The sequence below is a fragment of the Megalobrama amblycephala genome, linkage group LG20 (genome assembly GCF_018812025.1).
Source record: "Megalobrama amblycephala isolate DHTTF-2021 linkage group LG20, ASM1881202v1, whole genome shotgun sequence".
In the NCBI taxonomy this organism is placed as follows: Eukaryota; Metazoa; Chordata; class Actinopteri; order Cypriniformes; family Xenocyprididae; genus Megalobrama; species Megalobrama amblycephala.
Window position 1 is genome coordinate 35,207,238 of NC_063063.1, and position 6,015 is coordinate 35,213,252.

Consider the following 6,015-nt stretch of genomic DNA (forward strand, 5'->3'; position numbering starts at 1 on the left):
TGATGTCCAAGCACTGATGGCAACAAACCGTTTTGTAGGGCTTGACTGAAGGATTCAGAGGTTGGTATCAAAGACGCAAATCACATTTTTTTAGTGCCCCCTATTGTCGGACAGATGTGTGTCTGTGTGCCTGAGATGATGTGCAAATGATTTATGCATTTGTTTTCACTTTATTTTGATGGTCCCTGGCTTTAACACATTCTACTGACTCCAAGTAATGTTGCACTTGTATACTAACTCTCATTACAGTATTAGTAGAGTATTAGTAGAGTGTTAGTAGAGTATTAGTAGAGTGTTAGTAGAGTATTAGTAGAGTGTTAGTAGAGTGGTAGGGTTAGAATAAGTTGACACTAGAGATGCACCGATCGATCGGCCAGGGATCAGAATCGGCCGATTTCCCTCATGATCGGCCCGGATCGGTGACCATTTTATAACTTTAATGGTAAGAATTGATCTGTATTAATATTTACAATAAAGACTACAGAAATTAAGGTAACCAATGTAAAATAACACTTGATGTCCATTGTAATGAACTGAATGTAAAACATACGACAATTGTCGTTGACGTTACGCAAAAACGTCAGTTTGGAGCCTGGGCATGTGCAGAAGGAATCGTCAAACTTATCAAACTTTCGCCCAGACGACTGCGTCATCATTGATGTATTTTAAATAGACTATGGGCAGATGAGGTGACGCATGTTTTTTCTGTAATTAAGTGTAAATGTTTAATGAACTGCATTTCTCAACTAAAACAACACATGTTGGTGGGGCATAGAACATCATTTTATTTCAATATCATGATTTTGGGACATAAAATGTATTTGGTGTTGTTCATATTTCAAGGTAATAGCAAAATGTCCTGCGGTGTGACTGTAACATTGAGGACTCATCAAATGTAAATATTAGTAAAATAAAGCAGATATGTTTGGAGCAGCTAATAAATGTCTTGGCATTATTTTGTATGTATTTACTTAATTAACTTAAGTTTTCAAAATGCTAAAAAGTACTAAAATAATATTTACAGTACATTTAGTTTTGAAACACAAATGCTGTCCTGCAGTGTGACATATGATATTAGATTTTTGTACTGGCAGTTATATGGACAGCCATAGGGGTCCGTTAGTCAAGCCCCCCACCAGGAAATCCCCCAGATGTTTGGATGTGTTAAAGGCCCCGGTATACTTCAAACGAAATCGAAGAACGAACTGATGTGACGTCATTTCGAACAAAATCAGGCCAAAACGAAGTTCGTTTTGTGTTCTTTTTGGAAGTTCGAAACGGCTTGCCAAAGCGAACTTTCAGGAAAAGTTTGTTCCAGCTGCAAGACACCTTCGTACTACCATTGGTCAGTGATGATAACGTAATAGGAGGTGTGCGCTGAGGCTCCGCCTTCACTCGCGTGGACGCGTCTTTGACTCATTTGATCTGTAGAGTATAATGAAGTAAGAGCTCTGCGGGTGAAAACATGAACACACTGGATAGCCGCTTCATAGTACAAAATGAAGTTGTGCTTGTGATAAAAAGAAGCACTAACACTGTATTTCATGTTTGATACTGTAAAGCTGCTTGATTTTAAGCAATCCATTGAATAAAGTGCTATATAAAGACGTGATATGAGTGCTAATTTGCTGAGCTCGAGCTAACATACCCATGTTGTTATGATCAGATGCTTTTCTTATGCTTTCTATAATAAATGCTTGCTGTTTTCTCATTTTTGTTGTTTATTTTGTTACTGAGAAGAAAGTGTACTTCACATATTTACATATTCATATAACCCTCACTCTCAGCAGTGTGGGTGGCGTCAGATGTTCGTTTACAGTATATCGCTGGTCACGCATTTCGAACTTCGTTTTACCCCTAAACGAAGAACGAAACAGAACTTCATTTGAAGTATACCGGAGCCTTAAGGAGGTTAAAAGGTGAGTATTAATCTCTTATTAATTTGATAAATTTCATAATTTCTGTCAGACCATGAACGTGTCCAGTTTTGATAGTCCTGTGGTGTGACTGATCTAGTTTGAGAAAAAAGAAAAACATTTTTAAAAAAGAATTATATTCAGGTTTAAAACAATGAACTTATTCAGTTACTGTAAGGCCTAAGTTCAGTGTTGTTTAGCAATGACTCAAAATGGCTGCAAAGGTGAAAGAGTCCTGTGGTGTGACATAATAAAGTCAGATGTCTAGCTAGATTCTCGTCTGTTATGTTTGCAATATTAAACATAAATATAAATATATCTCTGTCTCTCAGGCAAACTGTATGGTTCAACATGGAAACATGAATGCCTTCCAGTGGCCTGACAGAGAAGATACCATTTACTACTCGCGGAGTGACATAATTGGTAAGATTTCAGAGCCTGAGCCCCATGGTCGAGTTGCGAAGTTAACAAACATGGACTGGCTCATGTTCAACACATAAGTTTACCATTTCTCCTATGAAATAATTTCTACATCTTTTTTTTTCTACATCTTGTCATGTTTATGGTCTGTTTAACACTCTTTTGTTAGTGACAACTCCAGAATGTCAAATTTCTCTTGTTCACTGGTATCTTTGTTCAAAGAGCTGAATTGATGATTTTAACATGCTTTTAATTATTTTAGCATGATTTTAATGACTTTCTCCTGAGAAACAAGATACTTGTTTAGTCTTTTAAGTTAAAAATAGAAATGAATTGTCTTTATGACTGGGTCTAATTTGACGCCTCCAAAATGTTAATTATTCAGTATGTCTTGTTCACTATGTTTTTAGTTCAAATACACTAAGTAATAAGATTGTACTGATATGTTGCATTTTCATTAATGTTCAAGTAGAGATGCAAATGAATTTGTTTGTTACAAAAATATTCAATAAATTTCACCATAAATGTTCATACAGTGTCTCATTTCGTCCTGTGGTGTGACATCACTTCAAACACAATTAAACAACTTTTACTATGTTAACTAGCTTAAATAATTATATGAATTTGAAAACATTGCATAATATAACTATATTAAAAAATAATAAACATTTTCAAATATTTTTTCTCATTTTACACAATATTTCCACTGGAGTGAGTGGTAAAAGATGGCACAAGCAAAGAATATAATCGAAAAACAGCTGTGAAAAGAAATATATGCAGAATTTTAATGATCATTCTTTAAGAATAATTGTTAAACTTAAAACATACCTGATTTGTATTTGAAATTAATAATATTTCAATATTTGAATTTTATAGTAATGTCATGTCACACCGCAGGACATATTTTGCCTGGAGCTGTGAGAAAAGCTTAATAAATTACATAATGAGAAAGAAAATCTGCTAACCTGTAAAAGTTTTAAAAACAACAGTATTTGAACTTTACAAATTCATACAATTCTCAAGCAATTTAGAACTTTGTTTTAAAAAATGCTCTCTCAACCTTATTTGTCATCTACCCCTATATAAATTATAAACAATTTAAAATTCGATCTATAATTTGAACGCTCAAATTTAAAATTTTATTATAAAATAGGCTATTCTGTTTCTAGAGCAATAATATTTTTTGAAATGGCAAATTCAGTAGATAAACTCAATATAATACCACTAGAAACAACTCTAAATCGTCAGAAACGGTCCTGCCATTTCAACTAACATTACAGGAGATCGATTGCTGTAATTAGAGTAGGCTATCATTAGTTTTGTCCAGCTAATTATTATTTTATACTAGGGTTGTCACGATACCATAAAAATGTCTTACGATACTATACCAGCTGAAGTATCACGATACCATGCAGTATACAAAATGAACCAAACTTTTCATAAAAACATGAAAACAGACCAGATTTTTCTCTGAATACTTCATTAATGAGAATGAATAACAGGCTTTTATTACCATTCAAATGAATCAATGTAAACAAATTCATCTTAGCACTGCACAGAAGCTGTATGAACTGACATTACGATGTAGCATTTATGCATTTACACTTCAATTACAATTGCATAAATAATGTTATGATATTAATGTTTCAAATATAAAAATTTGAATATAGAAATAAAATGTTGGTGGAAAAAAATTATAGAATAGACCTACTTTTAGATGGTAAAAAATGATAGAATAGACCTACGTTTAGATGGGAGACTAAAGTCGCCAGTAGGTGGCAGCAAGTGTTAATGATTAAGTCAATGAATCATTCAACCGATTCGTTCAAACGGCTGATTCATTCAGGAACGAAGCAAATGACTGTCTTAATGAATGGATTAGTGAGTCAGTGACTCACACAATTGTTCATAAACAGATTCATTTAGAAACGAAACAAAAACAGCGCTCTTGCTCGTGTCACGAACTATCAGGAGCATTTTTGCCAGCCTATCTTGAAATATCTAACCCTGACTGGAGAGCAGTATGTATATTAAAACATATAATACATTTATAATTATAAAATCACGATTGATATGATTGATAAGAACCGAGTGCAAACCCGCTATAACTTACTGATGAATGGAATTGCATTTGTCTGAATCGTGTTCGCAAAGATGTTTCTAGAAACAAACTATTTAATCTTTTCCAGAAGTGGCCAAATGAGCAACGGAAAAACTGTGAGAATTCATTCTTATAAAGATTTATGATGTTAATTAAGTGAATTTCAGACCCTTTCTCCAGATAAAATGCACTGCGAATAACAACGTGCAAGTGCAACTTTATCTCATTGCAAAATTAACTGAAGCATCAGAAAACAATAAGGCGCTAATTCTACAGAGCATTTACTACACAGGGTACAGCAGACAGTCAACGGCAGTCTCTTGTAATGTTTTTGCAGGCACGCATGTTCAATTGAAGTGTACCTGCCGCACATACAACATTCCTTACGGTACTGACGATACTACCGTTTAAAAATACAATGGCATCGCCAGTATTTTGAAGCTTTAGTATCGCGATACTACCGTAGTACCGGTACACCGTGCAACCCTATTTTATACCCATAAAAATAATTAGTAACTGCCAGATAACGATCACCTGCTTTTCAAACTGATGACTTACGAAACGAACGCGGCACCAGTTTCGTTTTTTTTCCATAAGCTGAATAGGGAAGCGTAGGACATTCAGCGTAAGCGTTTTGAAGAATGCGAAAACGGGAAGTACGTTCAAAGTGATATTTTGTGTTTATAAGCATAAAAGGTTGTATTTTTTTTTTTTTTTTTTTTTGAAAAAAGGCAGATGGTTTCTCTAGATAAGACCCTTATTCCTCGTCTGGTATCGTTTAAAGCCCTTTGAAGCTGCACTGAAACTGCAATTTGGACCTTCAAGCTGTTGGTAGCCATTGAAATCCACTATATGGAGAAAAATCCTGGAATGTTTTCCTCAAAAACCTTAATTTCTTTTCGACTGACAAAAGAAAGACATGAAGATCTTAAATGACATGAAGAGTAAATTATCAGGAAAAGTTTATTTAAAAGTGAACTAATCCTTTAAACAGGTCGCGCAGCTGTAACCGGACACAAATATGGCGGCGATAAAATACAGTGACGTCACATGAAACCATGAATATGTGTTTGCAAGCAGAGTGGTAGGTAGCCACGTTAAGAGTGTTAAAAGAGTATCAAAAGAGATTGAAATAATGGCGGTACTACCACATCTGAACGAAAACATACACTTGAATGGACTTTATGAATAACTAATCTTTCTTGGTTTAAAACAGATGGAAAATTGAAAGATGCCTGCTGCAGTTGTTTTGCTTTCAATGGCAGTTACCTTATGTTATGTGTCTGAACACCATTTAGAAATACTGACATTAGCTTCGAAACTATAAACAATACAAATGTGTAGCCACACGACATAAAATATCACACACATGTAGAATTAAACTCTTACCTCAGCCAGTGATCGATTGGTATGATGTCCGCTGTGGTCTTCTCGCTGAAAGGACGTGTTAGTTTTTCCTCACACTGTTCCGAAGAATAGATCGACGGATGTGTTCAAATCAATTCTCCTGCTCACGATTGCTTTACACTAACTTACTGTTAATATCACGACACATAATCGTAGCTTAAATAAATTCAA

General features: G+C 34.6%; 1 protein-coding gene across 1 annotated transcript in view; it reads right to left on the minus strand.

The window, feature by feature from the left end:
• LOC125255252 (testican-2-like) overlaps window positions 1-5,990 on the minus strand; it is a 113,386-nt gene extending 107,396 nt beyond the window's left edge. Inside the window, exon 1 of the mRNA XM_048170302.1 lies at window positions 5,827-5,990. The gene's annotated coding sequence lies outside the window, so the exon portion shown is untranslated. The remainder of the gene's footprint in view (window positions 1-5,826) is intronic.
• Between the last annotated feature and the right edge of the window lie 25 nt (window positions 5,991-6,015).